General features: G+C 43.2%; 1 pseudogene; it reads right to left on the reverse strand.

Moving 5' to 3' along the window:
- Positions 1-15,488, reverse strand: part of LOC103351938 (microtubule-associated protein tau-like) — a 30,097-nt pseudogene extending 14,609 nt beyond the window's left edge.
- Positions 15,489-16,285: the final 797 nt, after the last annotated feature.

The raw sequence follows: 16,285 nt of genomic DNA on the forward strand, positions 1-16,285 counted from the left end.
TATGAAAATCATTTTTTGTTGTCTAAAGGCCTATAATTTTAGCTTGTGATTTAAAAATAGAGATATTTGAGTAATTTGATATGAAAATGAAAATGTGTTGAATTTTTTTCCATATATTTAACTGGAAAACCAGTGTACTTTTTAAAGGAAAATATGATTCTAGAAAAATCTCTCTTTGGCTACATCATTATTACCACTTGTGAGTGAATCAAAATTGGAAATAATATTTAAGGAGCAAATTTATACACAAGTAGATGAGACTGAAGAAAGAGACAGAAAGTAGCTTTGGACAAACAAGCAATTAAAGGGCCTAAATAAAATTGTAAGTTTTGATTACTTGTCGCTCCCCCTCTTCGTGGAGGAACGACACAGGACCCTGCGCTGTTCTTTCTGTCTGCTCGGCCCTCCCCGGGTTTGCTGCTGGTTCTTCCCGGGTTGGCTACTATCCCTTCCACCTCCGTGGAAGGGCAGTTCCCCCTGGCCACATTCCCCACTTCCGCAGGGGAGCGGCACACCGCCGGCCGGCTCTTCTCGGGGGCTGCACAGGTGTTCCTTCAGCTAGATGTTACCCTTAGATGTTTCTGGTGCATGCCGTCTCTCTCCTCCTTTATAGTCCTCCTCCGCCAATCCTAACTCGGCTGCCCACACGCCGAGTACGCTGCTCTCCTCCAATCAGGAGCAAGTCCTACAGTTTATTGGTTGAACTGGAGGCAGCTGTGCGGAAGCTGTTTACTTCTCTCCCAGCGCCATATTGTGGGAGAGCAGATGCATAGAATAAGTCTTAATTCCAGTAACTCAGTCTAGTCCGGTTTGCTCCCCACAGATCCCCCTTTCTTTTTATTTTTGGCGTTGATGCGCGCCTGTCTTCGGTGTCCCACGGCACACACTCTGCTCTACTTGCTAGAGTTGCCACAGGTTCTTAAAAGTCCTATCAATCAGGCAAACCGAATCCGGGTCCTCTCTTCGCCATGTTGTGAGGAGGTTTTTAGGCGCTGATGCGTGCCTGTGTTCGGTGACCTGCGGCTCATACTCTGGTTGAGCCGCCTGCTGGCGCTTACCGCCTTAATCAGGCAGACCGAATCTAAGCCTTCTCATTGCCGTATTGTGGGGGAGACTTATTAGTGTTGGTTCGTGCCTATCTTCGGTGACCTGCGGCGCATAAGCTGCTAGCCGCCGCAGGTGCTCATCGCCTCACTTAATCGGGCAGACCGAATCCAAGCTCTCTCACTGCCATGTTGAGGGGAGGCCTTTCTATTTCTCTATTTCTCTATCTCCGGGCATTCCTACTTCTCCCATTTTACTTCCATCTTCCAGCATTCCTATTTCTCTTTTACTTCTAAACTTCTGTTTCTCTTATCCCTGCAGCTTCCCGGCGCCTCGCCCTGCCGGCAGCTTCACGGCTCCGCGCGGCTTCCCGGCGCCTCGCCCCGAGGCTGCTTCTCGGCAGCTTTCCGGCTCTGAGCCGCTTCAGCCCGCACCTCTCTCATCTGCGAGGCTTCGCGGCTCTGCGCGGCTCGGCTTTACGCGCACACTCCGCGGTTTCGCACTTAACCCTTTCGCGTCTGAACCACGGCCTCGCGCCAGCCCCGTTCCCTATCTATTCACGCCCCGTGCTCTCTCTGCACGCGGCGGCTTCCACGAGTCACACAGCGTAGCTTACGTGTCCGCCACTAGCATTCAATCTAAGTTCCCCGGGCTAGCCTGGCGAATTCAACCCAGCTTACGTCTCCGCCCCACGATCTGGCTTCCCGTCCTTTGCTCCCCGGGCTAATCAGACGGATCCCAATCTGGCTTACGTTTCAGCTTCTGGTTTCAACCTTTCGCCCCCTATTCCCGGGCTAACTTGAGAATCCCAAAGTGGCTTTCGTTTCAGCCTCGGCCTGCCCCCCGCGGCTTCAATTTCCCTAACACTTTTCTCTACCCGGTATGTTTCCCTAAGTTTTCTTCCAACAATATTCCTCCCTCATTTCTCCTGGCCTCTCCCCACAGTCCGCGTCCGAGTCTGTTTGTTCTAGCTTTCACTTTCGCTTTCGACCTTAGAGATTTCTCCCAGCTTCCCCCCGTAGTCTGTATCCGAGTCTATGCCTAGGCTTTCAATAGCTTCTTCCGGCACCTTTTTCGTCCGGCTTTTCCCTAGGCTATTTGCTAGTCTCTCTCTCCGATATTTTCCCTAGGCTGTTTGCTAGTCTCTCTCTCCGATATTTTCCCAGTTCTTCCCGTTCTTTCCCTCCTAAGTTTCCTATCCGTCCTGGGTTTCCTATCCGAGCTAGGTTTCCTATCCGAGTCACGGCACCATTATGTCACTCCCCCTCTTCGTGGAGGAACGACACAGGACCCTGCGCTGTTCTTTCTGTCTGCTCGGCCCTCCCCGGGTTTGCTGCTGGTTCTTCCCGGGTTGGCTACTATCCCTTCCACCTCCGTGGAAGGGCAGTTCCCCCTGGCCACATTCCCCACTTCCGCAGGGGAGCGGCACACCGCCGGCCGGCTCTTCTCGGGGGCTGCACAGGTGTTCCTTCAGCTAGATGTTACCCTTAGATGTTTCTGGTGCATGCCGTCTCTCTCCTCCTTTATAGTCCTCCTCCGCCAATCCTAACTCGGCTGCCCACACGCCGAGTACGCTGCTCTCCTCCAATCAGGAGCAAGTCCTACAGTTTATTGGTTGAACTGGAGGCAGCTGTGCGGAAGCTGTTTACTTCTCTCCCAGCGCCATATTGTGGGAGAGCAGATGCATAGAATAAGTCTTAATTCCAGTAACTCAGTCTAGTCCGGTTTGCTCCCCACAGATCCCCCTTTCTTTTTATTTTTGGCGTTGATGCGCGCCTGTCTTCGGTGTCCCACGGCACACACTCTGCTCTACTTGCTAGAGTTGCCACAGGTTCTTAAAAGTCCTATCAATCAGGCAAACCGAATCCGGGTCCTCTCTTCGCCATGTTGTGAGGAGGTTTTTAGGCGCTGATGCGTGCCTGTGTTCGGTGACCTGCGGCTCATACTCTGGTTGAGCCGCCTGCTGGCGCTTACCGCCTTAATCAGGCAGACCGAATCTAAGCCTTCTCATTGCCGTATTGTGGGGGAGACTTATTAGTGTTGGTTCGTGCCTATCTTCGGTGACCTGCGGCGCATAAGCTGCTAGCCGCCGCAGGTGCTCATCGCCTCACTTAATCGGGCAGACCGAATCCAAGCTCTCTCACTGCCATGTTGAGGGGAGGCCTTTCTATTTCTCTATTTCTCTATCTCCGGGCATTCCTACTTCTCCCATTTTACTTCCATCTTCCAGCATTCCTATTTCTCTTTTACTTCTAAACTTCTGTTTCTCTTATCCCTGCAGCTTCCCGGCGCCTCGCCCTGCCGGCAGCTTCACGGCTCCGCGCGGCTTCCCGGCGCCTCGCCCCGAGGCTGCTTCTCGGCAGCTTTCCGGCTCTGAGCCGCTTCAGCCCGCACCTCTCTCATCTGCGAGGCTTCGCGGCTCTGCGCGGCTCGGCTTTACGCGCACACTCCGCGGTTTCGCACTTAACCCTTTCGCGTCTGAACCACGGCCTCGCGCCAGCCCCGTTCCCTATCTATTCACGCCCCGTGCTCTCTCTGCACGCGGCGGCTTCCACGAGTCACACAGCGTAGCTTACGTGTCCGCCACTAGCATTCAATCTAAGTTCCCCGGGCTAGCCTGGCGAATTCAACCCAGCTTACGTCTCCGCCCCACGATCTGGCTTCCCGTCCTTTGCTCCCCGGGCTAATCAGACGGATCCCAATCTGGCTTACGTTTCAGCTTCTGGTTTCAACCTTTCGCCCCCTATTCCCGGGCTAACTTGAGAATCCCAAAGTGGCTTTCGTTTCAGCCTCGGCCTGCCCCCCGCGGCTTCAATTTCCCTAACACTTTTCTCTACCCGGTATGTTTCCCTAAGTTTTCTTCCAACAATATTCCTCCCTCATTTCTCCTGGCCTCTCCCCACAGTCCGCGTCCGAGTCTGTTTGTTCTAGCTTTCACTTTCGCTTTCGACCTTAGAGATTTCTCCCAGCTTCCCCCCGTAGTCTGTATCCGAGTCTATGCCTAGGCTTTCAATAGCTTCTTCCGGCACCTTTTTCGTCCGGCTTTTCCCTAGGCTATTTGCTAGTCTCTCTCTCCGATATTTTCCCTAGGCTGTTTGCTAGTCTCTCTCTCCGATATTTTCCCAGTTCTTCCCGTTCTTTCCCTCCTAAGTTTCCTATCCGTCCTGGGTTTCCTATCCGAGCTAGGTTTCCTATCCGAGTCACGGCACCATTATGTCACTCCCCCTCTTCGTGGAGGAACGACACAGGACCCTGCGCTGTTCTTTCTGTCTGCTCGGCCCTCCCCGGGTTTGCTGCTGGTTCTTCCCGGGTTGGCTACTATCCCTTCCACCTCCGTGGAAGGGCAGTTCCCCCTGGCCACATTCCCCACTTCCGCAGGGGAGCGGCACACCGCCGGCCGGCTCTTCTCGGGGGCTGCACAGGTGTTCCTTCAGCTAGATGTTACCCTTAGATGTTTCTGGTGCATGCCGTCTCTCTCCTCCTTTATAGTCCTCCTCCGCCAATCCTAACTCGGCTGCCCACACGCCGAGTACGCTGCTCTCCTCCAATCAGGAGCAAGTCCTACAGTTTATTGGTTGAACTGGAGGCAGCTGTGCGGAAGCTGTTTACTTCTCTCCCAGCGCCATATTGTGGGAGAGCAGATGCATAGAATAAGTCTTAATTCCAGTAACTCAGTCTAGTCCGGTTTGCTCCCCACAGATCCCCCTTTCTTTTTATTTTTGGCGTTGATGCGCGCCTGTCTTCGGTGTCCCACGGCACACACTCTGCTCTACTTGCTAGAGTTGCCACAGGTTCTTAAAAGTCCTATCAATCAGGCAAACCGAATCCGGGTCCTCTCTTCGCCATGTTGTGAGGAGGTTTTTAGGCGCTGATGCGTGCCTGTGTTCGGTGACCTGCGGCTCATACTCTGGTTGAGCCGCCTGCTGGCGCTTACCGCCTTAATCAGGCAGACCGAATCTAAGCCTTCTCATTGCCGTATTGTGGGGGAGACTTATTAGTGTTGGTTCGTGCCTATCTTCGGTGACCTGCGGCGCATAAGCTGCTAGCCGCCGCAGGTGCTCATCGCCTCACTTAATCGGGCAGACCGAATCCAAGCTCTCTCACTGCCATGTTGAGGGGAGGCCTTTCTATTTCTCTATTTCTCTATCTCCGGGCATTCCTACTTCTCCCATTTTACTTCCATCTTCCAGCATTCCTATTTCTCTTTTACTTCTAAACTTCTGTTTCTCTTATCCCTGCAGCTTCCCGGCGCCTCGCCCTGCCGGCAGCTTCACGGCTCCGCGCGGCTTCCCGGCGCCTCGCCCCGAGGCTGCTTCTCGGCAGCTTTCCGGCTCTGAGCCGCTTCAGCCCGCACCTCTCTCATCTGCGAGGCTTCGCGGCTCTGCGCGGCTCGGCTTTACGCGCACACTCCGCGGTTTCGCACTTAACCCTTTCGCGTCTGAACCACGGCCTCGCGCCAGCCCCGTTCCCTATCTATTCACGCCCCGTGCTCTCTCTGCACGCGGCGGCTTCCACGAGTCACACAGCGTAGCTTACGTGTCCGCCACTAGCATTCAATCTAAGTTCCCCGGGCTAGCCTGGCGAATTCAACCCAGCTTACGTCTCCGCCCCACGATCTGGCTTCCCGTCCTTTGCTCCCCGGGCTAATCAGACGGATCCCAATCTGGCTTACGTTTCAGCTTCTGGTTTCAACCTTTCGCCCCCTATTCCCGGGCTAACTTGAGAATCCCAAAGTGGCTTTCGTTTCAGCCTCGGCCTGCCCCCCGCGGCTTCAATTTCCCTAACACTTTTCTCTACCCGGTATGTTTCCCTAAGTTTTCTTCCAACAATATTCCTCCCTCATTTCTCCTGGCCTCTCCCCACAGTCCGCGTCCGAGTCTGTTTGTTCTAGCTTTCACTTTCGCTTTCGACCTTAGAGATTTCTCCCAGCTTCCCCCCGTAGTCTGTATCCGAGTCTATGCCTAGGCTTTCAATAGCTTCTTCCGGCACCTTTTTCGTCCGGCTTTTCCCTAGGCTATTTGCTAGTCTCTCTCTCCGATATTTTCCCTAGGCTGTTTGCTAGTCTCTCTCTCCGATATTTTCCCAGTTCTTCCCGTTCTTTCCCTCCTAAGTTTCCTATCCGTCCTGGGTTTCCTATCCGAGCTAGGTTTCCTATCCGAGTCACGGCACCATTATGTCACTCCCCCTCTTCGTGGAGGAACGACACAGGACCCTGCGCTGTTCTTTCTGTCTGCTCGGCCCTCCCCGGGTTTGCTGCTGGTTCTTCCCGGGTTGGCTACTATCCCTTCCACCTCCGTGGAAGGGCAGTTCCCCCTGGCCACATTCCCCACTTCCGCAGGGGAGCGGCACACCGCCGGCCGGCTCTTCTCGGGGGCTGCACAGGTGTTCCTTCAGCTAGATGTTACCCTTAGATGTTTCTGGTGCATGCCGTCTCTCTCCTCCTTTATAGTCCTCCTCCGCCAATCCTAACTCGGCTGCCCACACGCCGAGTACGCTGCTCTCCTCCAATCAGGAGCAAGTCCTACAGTTTATTGGTTGAACTGGAGGCAGCTGTGCGGAAGCTGTTTACTTCTCTCCCAGCGCCATATTGTGGGAGAGCAGATGCATAGAATAAGTCTTAATTCCAGTAACTCAGTCTAGTCCGGTTTGCTCCCCACAATTACTCATGTTTCAGTGTTTATCTACTAGTCATAGGTTCTTGTCATTCTTCTTTGATCCCATTGGTTTTCACTAGTTTTATTTACTTTTTTACTTTTTCTTTTAAAATTTTTAACAGATACATGAAAACTATATATATATATATAAATTTATGATGTACCATATTTTGTTTTTGATGTATATAAACACTATATGTAATACTCAAATCAAGGTAAACATATGTATTTCTTCAAAAATTTCTTTCTTGTAAAAAAATCAAAATCTTTCTGCCTAGCTTTTTAAAGAAATGTAGTAAATTATCATTTTCTGTGGTCACTCTACTGTGCAATAGAGCACCAGAACTTTTTTCTCTTAACCATAACTTACTACCTATTAATCAATTTTTCCTCAACATTCCCTCCCATACTTTCCCCAGTCTCTCATAACCACCATTCTGCTATCAACTGCTATGAGATCAATGTTTTTAGATTCTGCTTATGAGTGAGAATTTATAATACTTGTCACTCTGTCCTGGGTTATTTCACTTGACATAATGACGTACGAGTTCTATTGCTGTTGTCACAAAGGACAGGTATTCAGCCTTTTTATGGCTGAATACTATTCAATTGTGTATATTTATAACATTTTGTTTTCCATTCATCACTTGATAGACACTTAGGCTAATTCCATTTCTTGGCCATTTGAGGAAGATGCTGCAAAACACGTGATATTGCAGATGTCTCTGCAACAGAATGATTTCATTTCCTATGGATATATATCCTGTAATCACTGGCTTTTTTAATTGAATTCAACAGGAAGACATGATTGAGTCCTGTTTGATAACACAATTGTCATGATTTCAGCAAAGAATTAAAAATTGTCAAAGGAAGTAAGGCATATGCCACAGCTGTGGTCACAGGAGCTTGAAGCACCTAGCAGAACAATTATTTATTTATTTGTTGTTAATATAAAGAGAATAAATTTTATGTAGTTCATAGATAAACTTCTTAGATTATGATACTTCCACTCTTATATTTAACAGTGATCACTTTTCAGTTAAGTTTCAGCACTTAAGAATAATTGTGTATTGATTACAGTATTCAACCAAAAGTATTAAGTAGAACAAACAAACAAAAATACTAAGAGGGATAACATATTAAGTTGCTCATCAACAGTCAGGGTGACGGCTGATCAAGTGATCACTGTTAAATATAAGAGTGGGAATAAGAGAGGGAAGAGATGTGCAATTCGGGACATGCTCAAGCTGACTTACCTCAAACGGTAGAGTTAGAAACATACCAGGGGATTCCAATTCAATCCCATCAAGGTGGCATGTACCAATGCCATCTCACTAGTCCCAGTGATCAATTTCTGTTCACAATTGATCGTAATGATAGGACTAAGAGTCAAAGGGATCACATAAACAAGAATAGTGTCTGCAAATACTAGCTGATAGAATCAAAAAGGGAGAGAACGATCCAACATGGGAAGTGAGATACACAGCAGACTCATAGAGTGGCAGATGTCCTAAACAGCACTCTGGCCTCAGAATCAGCCCTTAAGGCATGCAGATCCGGCTGAAATGCCCATGAGAGTATTTCAGGCATGGAAAGCCAAGACACTCTGGGGGAAAAAAAAAATACTAAATGAAAGATCTATGTGAGTGAGATCCCAGTGGAAAGAACAGGTCATCAAAGAAGGAGGTGCCTTTCTCTGAAGGGAGGAGAGAACTTCCACTTTGACCATGGCCTCGTCTAAATATGATCAGAGTCGGTGAACTCAGGGTGCTTCCATAGCCTTGGCAGCTCATGACAAGAGCCTAGGGTGATTACTGATGCCATAAACAAGAGTGTCAATTTGTTAAGTCAGCAACAGGAGTCACTGTGCACTTACTCCTCATGTAGGATCTTTGTCCTTAGTGTGCTGTACATTGAGATTTAATGCTATAACTAGTACTCAAACAGTATTTTTCACTTTATGTTTCTGTGTGGGAGCAAACTGTTGAAATCTTTACTTAATATATGCTAAACTGATCTTCTGTATATAAAGAGAATCGAAAATGAATCATGATGTGAATGGAAGGGGAGAGGGAGTGGGAAAGGGGAGGGTTGTGGGTGGGAGGGACATTTTGGGGGGGAAGCCATTGTAATCCATAAGCTGTACTTTGGAAATTTATATTATTAAATAAAAGTTAAAAAAAAGAATATGATACTTCCCTCCTTGCTTCCCTCATCTTTTCATCATTTTTCTTTTTTTAATTTTTGATAAAATATTTAATTTATAATCACAGCCTTAATGCTGTATTAAATAAAGAATTCAACAAAGAAAAGTAGAGAGACCACTGTTCAGTAGGGATATAGACAACGGTTATAAATGATAATCAAATCCCAATATGTAAATTAAATTCATATCCATTAAGTTTTTTTTTTACTTCATATATTAGCTACCACTAATCAGAGAAAATATATTTTTTTCTTTTTGGCTCTGGCTTATTTCACTAAGCATAAGGGTTTCCAGTTGCATCCACTTGTTGCAAGATAGGATTTTGTTCTTTTTTAATGACTGAATAATATTCTATCATATCTGATTACCACATTTTCTTTATCCAGTCATCAGCTGATGGATGTCATGGCTGATTCCGTAGTTTAGCTACTGAGAATTGATCTGTTATAAACATAATTAATTTTTGTAGCTATTATGAATGATACTGATTTTACCGGTTCTTTCTCAACCACAGCATTTTTAGTGTATATGAATGTGATTGATTTTTGCATATTGATTTTATATCCTGCAGCTTTGCCAAAGTATCTTATGAGTTCCCGTAGTCTCTTAGTGGAGTCTTTTGGTTCCCCTATATATAGGATCATATCATCTACAAACAGGGGACAGTTTGACTTACTCATTTCCAATTTGTATCCCTTTGATTTTTTTTCTTGCCTAGTGGCTCTGGCTAAGACTGCCAGAACAATATTTTATAATAATTGTGAGATTTGAACATATGAAATTTATTATCTTAACTAGAAGCTGCATATTATTTTGCAGAAACTTCTGATTTAAAGAGACACTAGAAGCTTTCTATCCCAATATCTGAGTCAGTATAAATATCCTTTCTGTAGCATTCCTGACACCTGTCAAGTACTCATACAGTCTGAATAATTTTAGTGATGAAAATTTCATTACTTACCAAGATAGTACATCTAGGTATTGAATGTATCTTATTGCTAGAAAGATCTTTATTTAGAGCTGATATCTATTTCTTTACCATCTGAATTGATTAGCTCAAATTTAGTTGTATTGAAAAATATTTAAAGCTAATGTTCAGCCAGTTAAGCACAGATACAACCATGCCAGATTTTCATGGCTGTCATTTATTTGGATTGGTTAGAAATCTGTTCCAGTTGGTTAGGTATCCCTGCTGACTGATTACTGTTCCTTACTGGTTATTAATTATTTTGAATAACAGCACAGTACTTTTATAATGATAATGGAATCTCTATAAGGTGAAAAGAGCATTGTACTTACAGCAAGGAGTTTAGCTTTGAACACTATCTTCAGTTGCTAATTTCCTTATCTGTCAAATGAGAATGTTCTATTAGATCAATCATTACTAAACTTGGTTATGTGTCAGAAGCACTTTGAAAGGTTGTTAAAATACATTCTCCTGGATTCTATCCTAGATTACTGGACCAGAATATTGTTCGGAAAGGGGGTTAAAAGTCTTTGAAGGTAGCATGAGATTCAGAAAGATAGGTTGTATAGGCAAGGAGAGTTCAAATATGAGGTTCAGCCCAGATTTCAGGAGCAAAATAATTCCAAGTCATTTCATTTGGGCAAAATTCATTTAGTGTTCCATATATAATCATCAAAATATTTTATTCAAGGGAAGCCAGAGGGGTAACTGTAAATAAGTCAGCAATAAAATCTCATGCACAGATATATTGTCATGCCTCTCCTTTGAGAAAAGTCCCCTCAATAATTCTGATACAGCAGTCCATAGGGGTGAAACTTTGGATTTCTAGCCTCAAAGTCAGCCCAGTGCTCATAGAGAGGCATATTAAGTTTACTAAATCAAGGAAAAATGGCATCCTCCTTTTTTACTGGTTAGTTTATGAAATTTTATCTTTGAAGCAAAATGATTTTAATTTAAGGCCTTGATTTCTATTGAATTGATTGGGAAGTTTGAGAACACTTTTTAGTGGGTGATACACAGGAAGAAAGAAGTGTTTCTTTGTTCAGACAATATTTCTTTTTCATTGTACATGGTGCTACTTAAGGTTATTCTGGAAACTTTATTTGGGGATATAAGATACAGAAACAATCAGCCTTACTCACTAAGATGCGGGGAATAGGAAAAATGTTAATGCTGTTTCCCAATTTAGGATGAAAATCAGTAAACCTTAAATTATTTGGTGATTGAGACAGGCCCAAGAAGAGAGTTTAGGGGACCTAAATTATTATGCAGTAGTCAATTATCAGTCCAATTTTCCTGTTTCCTGACTCCAGAATGAGCAGGTAGGTACATGAAACTGGCGACAAGGGAGATAAGAAAGATAAAAGCTAACTTATTAAGCTCAGGAAATGTTTAAGAATCAGCGTTATATTTATCAAACTCTAATATAGAATAGGAAGTAAAGTTCTTAGAGAAAAAAAATTAACAGCATGAGAGGCCGGCGCCGTGGCACAGTAGGTTAATCCTCCACCTGAGGCCCCGGCATCCCATATGGGAGCCGGTTCTAGTTCCGGTTGCTCCTCTTCCAGTCCAGTTCTCTGCTGTGGTCCAGGAAGGCAGTGAAGGATGGCCCGGGTGCTTGGGCCCCTGCACCAGCGTGGGACCAGGAGGAAGCACCTGGTTCCTGGTTTCAGATCGGTGCAGCTCTGGCCATTGTGGCCATCTGGGGAGTGAACCAATGGAAGGAAGACCTCTCTCTCTCTCTCTCTCTCTCTCTCTCACTGTCTAACTCTGTCAAATAAATAAAAAAATAAAATAAATAAACAGCATAAGAGTGAGAAATTGACGATATAGGTTGTTTCTAGTTGTGATGGTCAAAGAACACCTCATAAAATAAATAGCATGTAAACTAGATTGGGAAAAATATGTGGAAACAAATATTTGAAGATTACAGAAGAAATGCAAAGCTCATGAAATGAGAATAACATGGTACATGAAGGTTTGGATGTGTTAGGTATCATATGTATTTCAAGTGATTTTTTCCATTCTGATTCCTTTTGGGTTTGTGCTTGTTAATGAGAAAGAGATAAAGGAGAAAAGGCTATATTGTAGTGAGTTTTTCAGGTAATATATAAAGGTTGACTTTGCTCATGAAATCACTGTAACAGTATTTGAGCAGGAAAATTATGTAACTTCATCAGAACTACTTATAGGATAAAAACAGTTTGGAGAGAGAAATCATGGAAACACAAAAACCAGGTATAGGAAGTCACCATTGCTTGGTGAAGGTAGAGAGGGGAATATGAAGTATATTATTCTGTCCTATACCTACTAACTTCCCTCTTCTAAGATGAGTTAAAATGTTTCACTTTAATTTCCCTTATTTTACTCTCTTTGGTACATTCAGTAGAAAGATGGGACCAATACAATACCCCCAATAAAATGTGCCATTTTTTAAGATTTATTTATTTGGAATTCAGAGTTACAAAGAAAGAGAAGGAGAGGCAGAGAGAGGGGGGGGGGGTCTTTCATCTCTTCTCATTCCACACCTTTTACACTTGGGCTTTCTTAGATTCCCAGCCGCTGTGAGGACTCAGCATCTGACTAAGAGGTAAAGGATAGGAACTAAAAGCATATTCAGAAGTGGCTTATTAACTCTTTGTTTGCTAAGTGTTTTTTTTATTTAGAATTTATTATAAACAAGATAGGCCATTTGAGTTATGATATCATGGATATTATAATTCATTGACTTTCATTCACATCTGAGATAACGAGCTAATTTAAAAAAATTATTTAAGGTATATAAATTTTAGATATTTCATATATGCAGATTTAGGAACATAGTGATGCTTTCCACCCTACCCAACCTCCTGCCAACATTCCCACCCTTCTTCCTCTTCCCTCTCTTATTCCAACTCTTAATTCATACAAAGGTCTATTTTCCGTTTATTTATACTCATAAGATTAACCCTACTTTCAACATTCAACAAATAGTATGAAGAAAACAACATTGTTCCTCAACAGTAGATACAAGAGCTATAAACAATCATCAAATCTGAAAATGTCAATTTCACTCTAATACATTATATTTTAGGTACTCTATGAGTTATCACTAACCTGTCTTTTTGGAACTGGCTTGTTTCACTAAGTATGATGGTTTCCAGTTTTATACAGTGAAACTTAATAATTTCAGGGAAAAAAAAACTTACAGCCTATCAAGATTCTCTTTACTCACCTGAACCATCCATGTCCCTCTGAAGGAAACATCAAAGAGAGATGCGGTGATCTGAACAGATTTTAATAAGGCCTACTTTGTGTGAAATCATTCTTACTGTGCTCTTTATAGAATAATTGCCAAATAATATTTGGGAATTTTTCTTCTCATAAATGTGTTCAGATCAGTAGTATAGAAAAAAAAAAGCAATACAAAACCATCTGCCAAGTAAAATAAAGTCAAAGAGAGTTTGTGTACATCTGTTAAAATGGCAAAAACAAAAGAAAACAAGATCTGATAATACCAATTGCTGGCAAGTATTCAAAACAACAGAGACTCTCATGCACTGCTGGTGAGAATGCAAAATGTGATAGTCACTTTGGAAGGTAGTTTGGCAGTCTCTTACATAACTGAACATAATACTATCATACTAGAAATGACAGGTCTAGGACTAGGGAAACTAGGGAAAGGGATATATACCTACTAGTTCTGGAGCAACTTCTACTTCCTGAAAGGCAATTTTCGGACAAAGCAAAACAAAAACACAGTGATGGCAGGTATGTCAAAGGTGTAGAGAAGCCAGCTGTCAGAGTTCCCAATGATCAAAGCTAGAACAATTTGAGTAACAACATAAAATAGTGTTTGATTATAACACAATTATAAAAATTCTCATGAATCCATGTTGATGTAAATAAATGATTGACTTAAGAAGCAAATTGGAAAATGGACACTATGAGAAAGAATGACTTGAGCAACCTCTGTCCTGACTTTAGTATTTTTTTGCTCTACTTAATACTATTGGTTGAACTCTTTAATTAACATACAATTATTCTTAGGTGTTTACATTTAACTGTAAAGTGATCCCTGTTAAATATAAGAGTGGGAATAAGAGAGGGAGGAGATCTACAGTTCGGCACATGCTCAATCGGACTTACCCCTAATGGTAGAGTTAGAAACCTGCTAGGGGATTCCAATTCAATCCCATCAAGGTGGCATGTACCAATGCCATCACACTAGTCAAAGTGATCAATTTCAGTTCATAATTGATCAGAATGATAGGAGTAACTGTCAAAGGGATCACGTAAACAAGACTAGTGTCTGCTAATACTAACTGATAGAATTAAAAACAGAGCAAGCCAACATAGGAAGCGGGATACACAGCAGAATGAATGGCAGATGTCCTCAACAGCACTCTGGCCTCAGAATCAGCCCTTAAGGCATTTGGATCTGGCTAAAAAGCCCATGAGAGTATTTCAGGCACGGAAAGCCAAGACACTCTGGCAAAAAATGACCTAAATGAAAGATCTCTGTGAGTGAGATCCCAGCAGAAAGAATGGGCCATCAAAGAAGGAGGTACCTTTCTCTGAAGGGAGGAGAGAACTTCCACTTTGACTATGATCTTGTCTAAATAAGATCGGAGTTGGCAAACTCAAGAGGCTTCCATAGCCTTGGAAGCTCATGACAAGAGCCTAGGGTGATTACTGATGCCATAAACAAGAGTGTGACTTGTTAAGTCAACAAGAGGAGTCACTATGCATTTACTTCCCATGTAGGATCTTTGTCCTTAATGTGTTTTCCTATGTGAATTAACGGTATAACTAGTATTTTAACAGTATTTTATACTTTGTGTTTCTATGTGGGTGTAAACTGTTGAAATCTTTACTGAGTATATACTAAATTGACCATCTGTATATAAAGAGAATTGAAAATGAATCTTGATGTGAATGGGATGGCAGGAGAAGGGATAGTTGCAGGTGGGAGGGAGGTTATGGGGGAAAAAGCCACAATAATGCAAAAGTTGTACTTTGCAAATTTATATTTATTAAATAAAAGTTAAAAAAAGAAGCACGTTGGGAATAATAGACAAGAATTCCTTGCAGAATAATTCCAAATTATGTATGTACTCTGCCCTTAAAGAGGTAGCACATTGTAGAGGCTGTGTAATGCCTTCGTTCCTAAGAATAGGGTATGTAAGTGGGTGGGACATGGGGTAGTAACATTACTATGAAGAAATCTGACAAACACTATCTCATTACTGTGATGAAAGTTATCATCATCAATGATAAACCATGTCTATACCATGCACCCATGATATAATGTACTGAGTATGACACTCTACCTCTATGTTCTTCCTACCAAAACCCTATAACCTTAGCCTAATTAGAAAAAAACTTAGACCAATCCAAGATGAAGGGTAGTCTAGAAAATATCTGACCAGTACTCTGCAAGTGTCAAGGTCTTCAAAAACAAAGAATGGAAATCCTGAGAAACTATCACAGTAAAGACATCATAACTAAATATAACATGGCATCTTTAATTTTTCAAAAAAATATATTGTTTAGAGAGACTGAGAGAGCAAGAGGGAGAGAGAGGGAGAGGGAGAGACAGAGAGCCCAAACACTGACTCACTCTCCAAATGCCCATGATGGTCACGATTGGGCCAAGCTAAAGCCTGGAGCTGAGAAGTCAATCCAGGTTTCCTCCAAGGATGATAGGGACCCAATTACTGATACTATCCCTGCTGTCACCCAGGGTCTGCGTTAGCATGACATTGGAGTCAAGAGTGGAGCCCACGTACTCCAAGGTGGGATATGGGTATCTTAACAAGCATGTTAACTCATAGGCCAGATACCTGCTCTCTAATGTGGTATCTTGATTGGATCCTGGAACAGAAAAATAAAACTAATAAAAAAGTGAAGAAATTTGAATAAAATATGAATTTTAATTATTGCAGTAGTAATGTATACCAGTGTTAGTTTATGAATTGTGGCATATATACTATACTAAATGTAAAAGTAAAAATAGAGGAGCTAAGTTTAAGATATGCAGGAACACTGTACTACCCCCAAAATTCTGCAAATCTAAAATGTTCTAAAGTTAGAAATTTTTTTAAATAAAGACATTGCAATACAGTTTTAAGCTACTAAAAAATCAGTCTGTTTTAATCATTCATAAGATATTTAACTAAGGCTCAGATTCATTTGATTTTCCTTCTTCCAGGCAGAGACTCTTCATTGTGAATATTGTCTTAGTGTCCTTTTAGGTTATTTAGGGAAGGTGTTTTGAGTTAAGAATAAAAATTGTTCAGGTGTGACTACAACTTCCACTAATACAAGGATCCACCCTTAAAACCTAATATCAACTCCTATTTGGTGTTTGTATTTATCCCTACTGGAAAATAAATCATTACAAGCTCAAGACAAAGAGAGAAGAAGTCAAAT

The sequence above is a fragment of the Oryctolagus cuniculus genome, chromosome X (assembly GCF_964237555.1).
Source record: "Oryctolagus cuniculus chromosome X, mOryCun1.1, whole genome shotgun sequence".
Taxonomy (NCBI): Eukaryota; Metazoa; Chordata; class Mammalia; order Lagomorpha; family Leporidae; genus Oryctolagus; species Oryctolagus cuniculus.